Consider the following 15,030-nt stretch of genomic DNA (forward strand, 5'->3'; position numbering starts at 1 on the left):
AATGCAGGAGAAGACATCAAAAACCTTAAAAAGATTAGAATGAGAAAATTATGTAGATCAGGAACTATGATAAATGATGACAAATGTAGGTTTTAATAGCCCTTATTGGCAAGTATAAAGCAAGGGCTGCCACACATTTGCTTTCTTGGAAAACAATGCGGAAATCATAGAATCATAGAATTTACATTGCAGAAGGAGGATATTCGGCCCATCGAGTCTGCACCGGCTCTTGGAAAGAGCATCTACATAAGCCCACACCTCCACCCAATCCCCATAACCCAGTACCCTCACCTAACCTGAGGACAATTTAGCACGGCCAATCCACCTAACCTGCACATCTTTGGACTTATGGGAGGAAACCGGAGCACCCGGAGGAAGCCCACGCAGACACGGGGGAGAACGTGCAGACTCCGCACAGACAGTGACCCAAGCCGGGAATCGAACCTGGGACCCTGGAGCTGTGAAGCAACAGTGCTAACCACCGTGCTTCCGTGCCGACCAAATCGTCTCAAGAATCTAGTTTGATGCAGTTTTAAAGTGTATTCTTTTATTTATTTGCTTACCCGATGTTGACATTTCGGGCTAGCATTTATCCCCCGCCCTAATTGCCCTCGGGAAGGTGGTGGTGAGCCATCTTCTTGAACCGCTGCAGTCCATATGGTGTAAGTACACCCACAGTGCTGTTAGGGAGTGCATTCCAGGATTTCGCCCCAGTGACAGTGAAGGAACAGTGATTATATTTCCAAGTCAGGATGGTGAGTGGCTTGGAGGGGAACATAAGAGGTGGTGGTGTTCCCAGGTACCTGCCCCCCCCCCCTCCGGTCCTCCTAGACGGTAGAGGTCGTGGGGTTGGAGGTGCTGTGGAAGGAGGCTTGGCGAGTTGTTACTGCGCCTCTTGTAGATTATGCGCACTGCTGCCACTGTGCGTCGGTGGTAGAGGGAGTGAATGTCGCCCCTCCCCCCCCCTCTTCTTGCCTCAAAAGAAGCTCTCCTGTAAAAGGCGTCTTTTAGAGGCACAGCCACTGATAGAGTTTGGTTGCCACATTCAGAACTCAGTATCTAAAAAAAGATAAGCTTAAAGCAGCAGTTTCCAGAGGGTTTTGGACAAGTCCCAATGAAAAATGTGCAGGACAGCTGCGCTCCTCCGTATCACTGTCGACTTGAAATTGTTTGGTAACGCAGAGACGCCTGATCACATTTGTAACTTTGCTATCTTGCACTAAAATAAAAGTCAAAACATAGCAAAGGTTGTGTAACCATGTCAAACTGTACCGTCAAAACACGCTCCGATTACAAGCCAAAAGTGCTTTAATTGTGGCAGTTCTTCCTTTCTCCTCCTCCTGAGGGTGCCCTCCAGCTCCAGGGTTATGGCCACTCCAGTACCCATCCAGGTCTTGATGGGGTTGGGGGTGGGGGCGCAGGGAGGAGAAACAAATATCTGGTTCCCTGTTTTTGATTGGTTGAGGCGGTTGATTGACACCCGGCTGCTAGAGAGTGGGAGAGAGCAAGTGGAAGGGCTTAAGTTAGCAAAGACTTCCCAGGATAAAGAAAGGGCGCTCCACCTTTTTGACAGATATCCTACAGATCTCTCCGCTGACACCGTGACTTGTGGTCACAGGTTACCCTACACCACCTCTGAACCACCTATATGTAGACACCGCCTGTCAGGCACATTTTACCTTTAAGAGATTTTGCGACAAAACAAATCAGGCCGTGGCTGTGATAATATCAAGAAACGTAAAGTCAAAAGGTTTATTCAAAAAGAAACCCGTGTAACTGCCTGCTTCAATAGTAAGCGCATCTAGAAGTGTTATGACGTTGGTATGAAGATGCAAGAAAGCTTAACGTTTATATATTGTGTTAACAAGTGCCTCGGTGAAGCACAAAGCTGCGCAGAGTGGTATGTTAGGATTGTGCGAGAATACCAACAATTTGAGGGAAGCTGGTTAAACCACGGGAGTGATAACGCTGACCAATCGGTATCTTTTAGGGTGAAACAAACTTTAATTTAAACACAGAATTAACCACAAATAAATAGCTTTACAATTAACAATTAAAACAGTTCTTAAATAAAAGAGACAAATAAACTTTAGCTCACTGTCTGCACCTGCCACTGAATATTCCAATTAAGCAGCCCAAAACAGATCAAATGTCACTTATAAATAAAGTTAACAATCAGGGTTACTTGCTTCTCTGTGCAGACATTCCATTAGCCATCACTCTGTAAACAAGTCAATAGTTAACTGAATTAATCACAGCATTCGCAGACATTCTGCCTGTATTTGTTTGAACCAGGGTTTTTAGTAGCATTACTGCAGCAAAATATAAAATATTGCATATAACAATTTCCTACATTCATCGCTGGTAGGATGTGGCTTCAGATAAAAATCACAAGATATATTCATGTATCCATGATGTGAAAAGGCCAACAACAGTAGCTTGCACCAATCTAGTGCCTTCAATGTGTTAAATTAAAAACACGTCCAAGGTATGTCACAGGAACAATTATCAAATACAATTTGAAATTAAGCCACAAGAAGTGATATTAGTGATACCAGGGGGTGGTTTAGCACAGTGGGCTAAACAGCTGGCTTCTAATGCAGGACAAGGCAGCAGCGCAGGTTCAATTCCCGTACCGGCCTCCCCAAACAGGTGCCGGAATGTGGCAACTAGGGGCTTTCACAGTAACTTCACTGAAGCCTACTTGTGACAATAAGCGATTATTATTATTACTTTCAGGTTTCCAAAAGGCGTGGGTTTAAGGAGTATCCAAAAGGGTTTTTAGAAATTTATTCACGGGATGTGGGCATTACTAGTTGGTGAACACTTATTACCCATCCCTTGAGAAGGTAGTGGTGAGCTGACAGGTACACCACAGTGCTGTTAAGAGTGTCAGCTCCAGCTCCAGAGTTTTGATCCAGTGACAGTGCAACAACAGTGCACTTTCTCTTCAAGGTGTTAAGAGGTCATAGGTGCCGTCAAAGGAGCCTTGCTGAGTTTCTGCAGTGCACCCCATCGGTGGTACACACGGCTGCCATTGTGCCTCAGCGCTGGAGGGAGTGAATGTTTGAGGTAGCGGATGGTCACCAATCAAGGGCTATCAAGCAGCAATAATTTGCTCAGTGATACTCAGTTTGGGTCCTGTCACAGACACTCATCTCTCGGCCGGGGGGGCGGTGGGGCGGGGGGGGGGGGGGGGGGGGGGGGGGGGGGGGGGGGGGATTTAGCAATGGTAAAACCATTGAATGCTGGGGGAGATTGTTAGATTCTCTCTTCTTAATAATAATATTTTTTTTATTGTCACAAGTATGAAGTCACTGTGAAAAGCCCCTGGTCGCCATGTTCTGGCACCTGTTCGGGTAAGCTGGTACGGGAATTGAAACCGCGCTGCTGGCCTTGTTCCGCATGACAAACCAGCTGGCTAGCCCACTGAGCTAAACCGGCCCTGGCCATTGCCTGGCACTCGTGTGGCACGAATGTTCCTTCCAGATATCAGCCCACACCTGACGTGTATAATGGAAGGAAGGTGATTGATGAAGCAGCTGGAGATGTTTGGATCGAGGACACCACCCTGAATAACTCCTGCAGTGATTTCCATAATGATCCAACAATCACAACCACCTTCCGATGTGCTCGGCATGACCCCAACAAGTAGAAAAGGCTGAGAGGAGGGTTTCAGCAGCAATGGAACGGGTCACCTAACGGAATGTGGTCTTGGTAATGGAGTGAAAAGTAAAACGGTCATTAAGATTGGATAAATACACTGGGGAGGCAGGTGCAATCATTCATTTCCCAAATAGTGCAAAGGTCTGGAAGTAGGAGAAGTTTGTGTTGGGCCTAAAAAACTGGTTCTGTTTTTGATCGTTCTCAACCTCTGCTCCTTCCCCTAAGTTCCTCAATTCCCTTTCTCCGAAATCTAGTCGCTGTTCCGGCAACTCATTTGCAGCATCTGCTTCAAGAGCTTTCCTGGAATTGAATCCTCGTCTCGGTTCCCTTTGGGTTGAATGGCCACCCTGCCTCCCGACGTGCTCAAACATCCTTCAGTTTTAATTTACAGCATTTGTCATTTGAACTCCTTGCCAGCGAACAATTTGACCAGCTGGATCCCGTCTTGTCCACTTCCCCTTTATAGACATAAAGCCGGAAGGTATCTTCAGTGAGGAATATACTTCTGTTTTAAAGAAAAGAGCAGCAGTCAATTTTGATCATAATATTTTTAATTTATTTTCCTTTTATATGCAGGTTCTGTCCCAGCTGATGGTCTACCTCATTGGTATTGTTAGCTCCATATTCTGTGGACATTTGGGGAAAGTTGAGTTGGACTCCGTTTGTCTTGCTACTGCAGTAAGTGTGTTTGAAATTAGATTTTACCCTCTGTAATGTACCTTTCGCATAATAGAGTGACATGTAGGCCAGACCGGGTAAGGAAGGCAGATTTCCCTCCCGAAAGGGACGTTAGCGAACCAGATGGGTTTTCACAACAATCAATGATGGTTACATAGAATCAGAATCTTTTTATTTATTTTTTACAGTGCTGAAGGAGGCCATTCGGCCCATTGAGTCAGCACCGGCCCTTGGAAAGAGCACCCTACTTAAGCCCATACCTCCACCCGAACCCCACACCTCCACCATATCCCCATAACCCCACCTAATCGTTTTTGGGCACTAAGGGCAATTTATCGTAGACAATGCACCTAATCTGCACTTCTTTGGACTGTGGGAGGAAACCGGAGCACCCGGAGGAAACCCACGCAGACACGGGGGAGAACGTGCAGACTCCGCACAGACAGTGACCCAAGTGGGAATCAGACCTGGTACCCTGGAGTTGTGAAGCAACTGTGCTAACCGCTGTGCTACAGTGCTGCCCCTTACGCGGTCGCTCATTCCTGAGACCACGCTTTAAATATTCCAGATTTGAAATAAAATTAAGTAATTGAATTTAAAATCCGCCAGCTGCCGTGGTCGGGACATGGGTTCAAATCTCAGAGCATTAGCTTGGGTCTCTGGATAACTGGTCCAGTGACCATAACTGGACTAAATCACTGTCTTCTGGAGCTCTGGAGATGCGATTTGTAATCCCACCATGGCAACTAGGGAATTTAAACTCATTTAATAAATCTGGAGTACAATGTGTAATGATATGTATGCAGTCAGGTTAGTGAAGAACTAACAATTACATCCATGTGGAAATCAAACATTTGAGGGCGTTACTAATTCTCTGTATTTAAGACAGCCTCTCAGGGTATTCTGGGAGAAGCATGAGGAGAAGCTTAGAGTAGATTGAATGTTAATTAAGAGATAGATAGCACGAGGTTAGATCATAGTGTAGTTAGTGACGAGATAGATTATTGAATACTGTAATACAGATTCAATATCATTTATTATCATCTATTGGGCAGCACGGTGGCGCAGTGGGTTAGCCCTGCTGCCTCACGGCGCCGAGGTCCCAGGTTCGATCCCGGCTCTGGGTCACTGTCCGCGTGGAGTTTGCACATTCTCCGCGTGTTTGCGTGGGTTTCGCCCCCGCAACCCAAAGATGTGCAGGATAGGTGGAGTGGCCACGCTAAATTGCTCCTTAATTGGAACAATTTTTTAAAATTAAATTTGTCATCTATAGCTCGGTAGAGTGCTCAAACTTCATTTAATTAGTAGTGTAGTAATAAATTAGTTTTGTTTCAATCTTTTGTTTGATATATTCTTTGTCAACACTACATCGGGTCCTTCTGGAAGAAAAGGCAAAGAATACAACATATTACCAATCATGGTAATATAACACAGGGCTCTGAATGGACTTACCAGAATCACTCAAAAACGGATTCACTAGTGCTCTGTGTAGGGAACGTGACCTTCTGTCCTTCCCTGGTCTGGACTAAGGTGATTCCAGACACAGCAGCAATGCGGCTGACACTTAACGGCTCTCTGACTTGGCCTAGCAAGTCACTCAGTTCAAAGGTCAATTAGGGGTGGGCAACAGATACTGGTCTTGCCAGCGAGGCCCACATCTCATAGAAAAGATATGAAAAAACCGAGACTAGCCATTCGGCTAAGATACCAGAGAGCATCAACTAACGTACAGTTGAGTCTCCGCACAGATTCGCTGCCTCACGAGAGAGAAAAACCCATAGAGGATTAAGAAAAAAAAGCTAATATCCAATTTCACACCGAGACAGCTGCCTGTTAGCTGCTCTCCAAAGTTGGCCAACCATTATCATCTCGGGATCGGTGAGGACGGGCAGTAAATACATCATAGACGCCCACGTCCTGGAAACGGATGAAAATAAATTGAAACGGTGTTTAGTCCACAGGTAAGCAGCTGTATTACACACACCAAATTATTTTGGAAGCACAGTAGTAGAACATAGAACATAGAACAGTACAGAACAGAACAGGCCCTTCGGCCCTCGATGTTGTGCCGAGCAATGATCACCCTACTTAAACCCACATAACCCGTATACCCGTAACCCAACAATCCCCCCATTAACCCCCATTTAGGGCCTCACGGTAGCATGGTGGTTAGCATCAATGCTTCACAGCTCCAGGGTCCCAGGTTCGATTCCCGGCTTGGGTCACTGTCTGTGTGGAGTCTGCACGTCCTCCCCGTGTGTGCGTGGGTTTCCTCCGGGTGCTCCGGTTTCCTCCCACAGTCCAAAGATGTGCGGGTTAGGTGGATTGGCCATGCTAAATTGCCCGTAGTGTAAGGTTAATGGGGGGATTGTTGGGTTACGGGTATACGGGTTACGTCGGTTTAAGTAGGGTGATCATTGCTCGGCACAACATCGAGGGCCGAAGGGCCTGTTCTGTGCTGTACTGTTCTATGTTCTATGTTCTATGTTAACCTTACACTACGGGCAATTTAGCATGGCCAATCCACCTAACCCGCACATCTTTGGACTGTGGGAGGAAACCGGAGCACCCGGAGGAAACCCACGCACACACGGGGAGGACATGCAGACTCCACACAGACAGTGACCCAGCCGGGAATCGAACCTGGGACCCTGGAGCTGTGAAGCATTGACGCTAACCACCATGCTACCGTGAGTGCTTCAGGACAGCACGGTAGCACAAGTGGATAGCACTGTGGCTTCACAGCTCCAGGGTCCCAGGTTGGATTCCCCGCTGGGTCACTGCCTGTGCGGAGTCTGCACGTTCTCCCCGCGGCTTTCCTCTGGTTTCCTCCCCACAGTCCAAAGACGTGCGGGTTAGGTGGATTGGCCATGATAAATTGCCCTTCGTGTCTAAAAAGGTTAGGGGGGGTTATTGGGTTACGGGGATGGGGTGAAAGTGAGAGGTTAAGTGGGTCGGTGCAGACTCGATGGGCTGAATGGCCTCCTTCCACACTGTATGTTCTATGTTCTAGTGCCAGCCTTTGCCGGGTCACTTTAAGAGGCCATCAGCGGAGAATCACTGAAGGTAAGTGAGGTCCTGGATCGCATGATCTGAGGAAGGTGGATGGAGATGGTCAGAGCAAGAGGTGTGTAAACCTGCTCCTGTAATCGTGGTGTGTATACAGCACGCCACGATGGACTAGTGAATCAGTTGTTGCTGATTGTTTGTATTCCTATGACTCCTGCATCTGTGTCGCACTCAGTGCGCAATTTAATGGAACAAGTTCCAAGTGTCATTTCAGGCGCGACTTCTGGCCGGCTTGTATTTAACGCCACTTGGTGCCGAAAGTGAGCCCCGACCAGCTTCCCGCTGGTACTGGCTTTCCCAACTGCTGATTCGCCAGACTGGCGCCTGGCAGCTCCTCCGCCCCCCCCCCCCCCCCCCCCCCCCCCCCCACTAACGAGGGGGAGCTGCTTTTAAACGCTCCCTCAGAACTCACCCCCACACGAGCATGGCACCACGCAGACCTGCCCCTCGCTTCGTGGTTGCCGACCTGGCCAGGCTTCCGGACGCTGCGGAGGTGTGACAGGACATCCTGTTCCACCGAGGGGGGGGGGGGTCAGAGGACCAGAACGCAGGGCCGCCAATGCCACCTAGGAGGAAGTGGCATCGGCTGTCAGTTCAGGCAGAGTGACCAGGCGGACCGCCCCATAGTGCAGGAAGAAGACCAACAACCTCCACCGAGTCACAAGGGTAAGTTAATGCCCGGCCCCTGACATCAGGGGCGGAATTCTCCGACCCCCCGCAGGGTCGGGGAATCGCCCGGGGCCGGCGTAAATCCCGCCCCCGCTGTGGCCGGAATTCTCCGCCACCCGGGAATCGGCGGGAGCGGGAATCACACCCCGCCGATCGGTGTGCCCCCCGCACCGATTCTCCGGCCCGTGATGGGCCGAAGTCCCGCCGCTGACAGGCCAATCCCGCCGATGTGGTTTAGACCACCTCTGTGCCGGCGGGAATGGCGGGGCGAGTGGGCCCCCGGGTTCCTGGGGGGGGCGCAGGGCAATCGGACCCCGGGGGGTGCCCCCACGGTGGCCTGGCCCGCGATCGGGGCCCACCGATCGGCGGGCGGGCCAGTGCCGTTGGGGCACACTTTTTCTTCCGCCGCCGCCACGGTCCCCACCATGGCGGAGGCAGAAGAGACCCCCTCCACCGCGCATGCGCCGGTGGTGACATCAGCGGCCGCTGACGCTCCGGCGCATGCGCAGACTGGCGAAGGCCTTTCGGCCAGCCCCGACGCCGGGCGGCGTAGCGCCAAAGGCCATTGGCGCCAGTTTTGGCGCCATCGGCGGAGCGGGAGCCACTGTGGCGCGGGCCTAGCCCCTAAAGGTGCGGAGAATTCCACACCTTTGGGGAGGCCCGATGCCGGAGTGGTTGGCGCCACTCCGCTACGCCGGGACCCCCCGCCCCGCCGGGTAGGGGAAAATTTCGCCCCAGTTCTGCCTGCCAGCCCCCATCTGCCGACCTCCAACCCACCCCCAACAAGTCAAAGGCTGGCACCTCACATCCTCCCCACAACCGATCACTGCACCTGTGCCCCATTACACCTTGGTACCTGTGATAAAGCCAAGGGAGTCCAACGAGCTTCTTAAAAGTCCTTTATTTCAGCAACAGCATCATACATGCACAGGGCCCGGTTACCTTTCACCAGGTCCTCGTTCCTTTTTAGCTGGCTCTACAGCTGCCTGCCTTTTCTGCTAGTGCTGGGTTAACTCAGTCCAATTGAACACGGGGAACAATCATCCCCAGCTGGATGGGTCCTGTGCAGGTTACTACAGGTTATTACAGTACCCACCAGCTCAACCCCTCCATGTCCAGGTGCGGTGCCCACACATGCCACCTGCCATTGACCCCACTTGATATACCAAGCGCATGGCTTGCATGTCCCCTTTCTGTCCCCACAGGAGACGTTAGCCCATCATAGGCGGGGAAGAACCCAGACGAGGGGGTGGAGTTCCAGATATCAGAGTCCTCACCCTCTATGAGGAATCGACCCGGGAGGTCGCGGGGTTGACCGAAGAGCAAGCAGTCACTGACAGCGAGGTTGGCCATAGCCACAGAGGGGAGGATCTACTGCCCCTTCACCCAGGTGACCTGCCTCAAGTAGGGTGTTCATAGCCGACAAAATGATCCTTCCCTCCCACTGACCACATGTCCGTTCTCCCGCAGGATCTCCACCTGATGAGGCCGAGACATCTGGGGTCGCCGCCCAAGAGAACACCTCGGAGAAGATCTCCAAGGAGACAACCATTGAGGCGTCGGAGCTGTCAACCCCCACCTTCCACTAGCGCAGAGTCACACATCTCGGTGGGAAACACTAGTGGACAGAGTTCAGGGGCACAATCCGGTGAGCACCACCCAGTTTCTGATGTACATCAGGTGGAGGCAGGAACACCCCAGGCGAGACAGCAGTGGGATCCCAGGACTCATCTGAGTCCCAGTCAGATGCTGAGCTTCTGGACAAGGTTACCCCGGAGCTGATGCACACACTGGGATATGACTGTCAGATTCAGGAGGGGATGTCAATGACACTCCAGCGAGTCCATAGCCGATTGGGGGAGTCCCGAAGGCTACGGAAGCAGGAGATGGCGCCGGCAAAGCGTGGCACCGAGGCCAACAGTGCTGGGGCGGCGACCGCAGTGGAAAGCCTGGAGCACGACGTTAGCGTCTTGAGCGATGGTGTCCAAAGCGTGTCTGTGACAGCCATGGCTGGAGGCCTCGACATCATGTCCCTGTTGCCGGGGGACATGTCCCAGACACAGGTGGACTTTGCTGATGCAGAGCAGAGCATGGCCCAGACAGTGAGGCCCATCGCTGAGGGCATCAACATGATGGTGCTGGCAATGGCAAAGCCAGATGATTCAGAGCTGACTCCAATTGCCTCTCCACCTCATGGAGACCACCCCCCACCCGCCCCCCCCCCCCCCCCCCCCCCCCCCCCCCCCGCCAACCCCCCGGGCACAAGAGGTCAAAGGGTGTGAGCGCACTGTCAGCAGAAAGGCAGGAGTGAGACTTTGGTATAAACTGAAGAGAACCAGAGCTTTCCTCACAGCGAGAGACCATCACCCTCCTGCCTTATACAGTGACCCGCTGACAATGCCGACACAGGCCCACCACCCTGAAATGATGTTACACAGACTGTTGGTTGGTGGGTCAGGGTGGTCGTGAGATGTAGGCGGGGCGGGGAATGGTGAGACGGCTGGGGGGGGGGGGAGGGGGGGAATGGGTGAGCTGATGACAAAGCATTGTTCTGTAAGAGGGCGAGGATGAGGGCTTCCATGGCATGTCGGACCCTGGCCTCCAACTGTCCTCCATCCTCCGACTGCTCCCGTGGGTCCTCCCCGGGCTCGTCCTCCAGCCCGTCCTGCTCCGGCCCCTCCTCAGACGAGGCTGTATGTCCCTCCTCCTCCTGTCGTCCCATGGTGTGCAGGGCACAGCAGACCACCACAAAGCAGGAGACCTTCCGGAGCGGGGCGGGAGGGGTGGCGGTAGTTGATAAGCTGACAGTCTCAAAGGTGATAGTCTGATCCCGGGCATACAGGGCATCAGTGATTCCTATGGATGCTCTTGTAGGCTGTAGCTGGTGATATGCTGCAGAAGTCCCTGTTCGAGCACTGGGATGAACTGGTGGCATAAAGGGTCAGGGCTGCGGTGACCTTTATAGCCACCGAGAGTGGGTGTCCCCCTCCAAGGGGTGCCAAGCCCACGAGAACATGGCACAGGCGCTGCACCGTCTCCTGGTTGAGACGGATTCTCCTGCGGCCTGTGTTCTCTGTCATCTCCTAGGATAGTAAGAAGTCTTACAACACCAGGTTAAAGTCCAACAGGTTTGTTTCAAATCACAGTTTGAAACTGACAGTTCCAACGCGCCACAGCAAAAAAACCGCACCGACCTCCTCAGAAGACAAACACGGGGCACAACCGACAGAGTACCCTTCGTCGTCCAGTACTTCCCCGGAACGGAGAAACTACGACACCTTCTTCGCAGCATTCAACACATTATTGATGAAGATGAACATCTTGCCAAGACCATCCCCACACCCCCACTACTTGCCTTCAAATAACCGCAAACCATTGTTTGCAGCAAACCACCCAGCCTTCAGAACAGCGACCACGACACCACACAGCCCTGCCAGGGCAATCTCTGCAAGACGTGGCAGAAAAGTGATTTGAAACAAACCTGTTGGACTTTAAACTAGTGTTGTAAGACTTCTTACTGTGCCCACCCCAGTCCAACGCCGGCATCTCCACATCTCCTCGTATGACGCACAATGCATGTACACCTTGGCCCGTTGCCGGTGTCCCCCTTCTGGGCCCCTCCTCAGCCTGATGGGTGGCTGGGTCTGCAGGGTGCGTGGCGGCCCCCTGCACATGGGGCGCTGCGCCATGCTGCTGCCACCTTCTCCAGCGCCTGGCTACCTGGGCTGTCAACATCATCGCGAGGGCTACCACTGCGGGGCTGACAACGCCATCCATTATGGTCTCTGTAAGGAACTGGAGAAGGAGAGAGACCAACAAGCAGTTAGGGCTTATAGCCTGGGACCCTCAAACCCCCAAATCTCCACCACCCTTATGTGTCCTGCCTACTCTCTGAGCGCCACACATCGAATCAGAAGGCTAAGGAATGATCTGATCAAAGCATTCATGATGTTAACATAGAAAGACAGGGTAGATAAGATAAACTATTTCCACTGTTTGGAGATTCTAAAACTAGGCGGCATAGTCTAAAGTAGGGGTGGGCAAACTACGGCCCGCGGGCCGCATGCGGCCCGCCAAATGTCTTTATGCGGCCCACCAAGTCATTAAAAAAAAAAAAAAAAATTTTTAATTTTAATTTTTTTTTTAATTTTTAATTATTTTTTTAAGGTTAATGGGGGGGGGGGGGGCTGTTGGGTTACTTACTGGTATAGGGTGGATACGTTGACTTGAGTAGGGTGATCATTGCTCGGCACAATGTCGAGGGCCGAAGGGCCTGTTCTGTGCTGTACTGTTCTATGTTCTATATGAGGCGCCCAGAATCATAACCGGGTGAAGTAATTATTTTACTTAATATACTATGCGGCCCTTTAAAATTGTGAATTTCTGAATGTGGCCCTTGCACGGAAATGTTTGCCCACCCCTGGTCTAAAGATTAGGGCCAGACCATTCAGGAGAGATATTAGGAAGAACTGCTTCACTCAAAGGGCGGTCGAGGTTTGGAACTCTCTACCCCCAACAGCAGTTGAAGCCAGATCAGTTATTAAATTTAAATCTGAGATAGAGTTTGTGAAGCAAAAGTATTAAGGGCTATGGGCCAAAGGCAGGTTTACGGAGTCAAGCCACAGACCAGCCAGGATCTCATTGAATAGTGGGACAGGCTCGAGGGGCTGAATGGCCTACTCCTGTTCCTATGTTCCAGCTGTATTTGAGAACCCCGCTCTGCATACTTGGTAGCATGGGCCCGTGACGGAGGCACCTGCGGTATGTGTTTGTGTATGGAATGCATACTAATGCGAATATATAGACACACACACCACTAATCACAGATGCTCACGAGCAATATATAATCTTAAATCCTGCTTCAAAATGCGAAACATAGCAGTTTGTGAGGCATTGTGGGATTGATGGCTAGCTGACTTGGCCATTTGTGAAACCTTGTTAGTTCCCACAGATATACAGCAGAATGGGACAGCCCTGATCAGCAGCTGCTTGTAGCTCCAGTCCGTAACTAGGGCTGTAGGTATCAGGAGGACCCAAGGACCAAGGGCAGACCACGCAGTTCCATGCTGCCTTCCAACCACGTAGCACAGTGGTCAGCACTGTTGCTTCACAGCGCCAGGGACCCGGGTTCGATTCCCAGCTTGGGTTACTGTCTGTGCGGAGTCTGCACGTTCTCCCCGTGTGTGTGTGGGTTCCCTCCGGGTGCTCCGGTTTCCTCCCACAAGTTCCGAATGACGTGCTTGTTGGGTGAATTGGACATTCTGAATTCTCCCTCGGTGTACCCAAACAGGCGCCGGAATGTGGCGACTAGGGGTCTTTCACAGTAACTTCATTGCAGTGTTAATGTAAGCCTGCTTGTGACACTAATAAAGATTATTATTAATTATTATTGAATTGTGTTCAGCTGAGACAGGCTGTGTAACTATATAAATGTTGATGATTTCCTATTCTTGGTGGAGGGAAGCGCGTGATGAGTCCAGGGATGAACTCCATGCCGGTCTTAAATCAATAAACTGACATTTGAAGCAGATCCGAGTGTCGAGTGATTCTTTTGGATTCATTCCCTCTAACACACACCCCCAGGCCAGAGAATCAAAAGAGACAGTAGCGAGCAAATCCACGGCTTCCAGACATGAAACATTGAACAGTCAGCAGTACAATAAAAACAACAGCAAGCTGCAGAGTGGCCTGCATACCCTCAGTAAGTCTCTCAGTATAATCAGCCGCCAACCTTCCCTTCCATCACCAGTGGCAGTCGCTGCACCTCACTCTCTCCCTCCAGGTCAGTGTTTTTTGAACTTTTTTCCGGGACCCATTTTTACCAACCGGTCAACCTTCAGGACACAACCTGGCCGACCTCCGCGACCCACGCCGGCCGACCTTCGCGACCCACGCCGGCTGACCTTCGCGACCCACGCCGGCTGACCTTCGTGACCCACGCCGGCCGACCTTCGCGACCCACGCCGGCCGACCTTCGCGACCCACGCTGGCCGACCTTTGCGGCCCACGCTGGCCGACCTTTGCGGCCCACGCTGGCAGACCTGCGCGACCCACACCGGCCGACCTTCGCGACCCACGCTGGCCGACCTTTGCGGCCCACCATTTTCTCTTACCTTGTTTGTTGTGAGAAAAATGGAGGAAATGGTTTTGGGTCCTTTTAGCCCCAATGGTCCCTTTGTACCCCCCCGAACATGAAAGAAAAAGGCTACGACCATATAAAAAGAAATGAGGCCGCACTGCGCATGCGTACACGATCATCGGTGTGCATGCGCAGTGTGGCCAAAATTTTTTATATCTGTTCGTGGCCATTTTGAAGACGGATTGTAGCTGCCGTTATTAAAAGTCGGCTGCTGCCGCTGTTGCGCGTGGATTTGCGTGATTGGGAGCGCCGCGACAGCCGGCTCCGTGACCCTCCCGACACCTGCCCACGACCCACCCGCAAGGTCACGCCCCTAAATTTGACAATGCCTGCTCCAGGTGACAGAGGCTAAGGAGGTAGCAGCAAGCAAGCAGACACACAGGACGCAATTCTCCCTAAGGGAGACAAAGTGTCGACGCCAGAGTGAAAACCGGAGTGTTTCACTCCGGCGTCAGAGGCCGCTCCTCGCCCCCTATTCTCCCACCCCCGGGGGGCTAGGAGCGGCGCCGCGTCAATTACGTGCGTTGGGCCTTGGCGCCCGCGTCAAAGTGGCGCCGCGTCAATGATGCGGCCGGCGGCGCTTAAATGATGTCACCCGCGCATGCGCAGGTTGGCCGGCGCCAACCCGTGCATGCACGGTTGCCGTCCTCCCCGCGGGCGCCCCGCAAGACATGGCGGAGTGATTTTGCGGGGCGGCGGAGGGAAAAGAGTGCGTCTTTTAGAGACGCCGGCCCGACGATCGGTGGGCACCTCCTGAGCACCCCCCTGGTGCTCAATCCTCCCTTCCCCCCCCTCCCCCCCACAGGCCC

At 52.1% G+C, this 15,030-nt stretch overlaps 1 pseudogene; it reads left to right on the plus strand.

The window, feature by feature from the left end:
- The window catches only part of LOC119975077, a 69,406-nt pseudogene that overhangs the window by 5,269 nt on the left and 49,107 nt on the right, over nucleotides 1-15,030 (plus strand).

Source organism: Scyliorhinus canicula, chromosome 12 (assembly GCF_902713615.1).
Source record: "Scyliorhinus canicula chromosome 12, sScyCan1.1, whole genome shotgun sequence".
Taxonomy (NCBI): domain Eukaryota; kingdom Metazoa; phylum Chordata; class Chondrichthyes; order Carcharhiniformes; family Scyliorhinidae; genus Scyliorhinus; species Scyliorhinus canicula.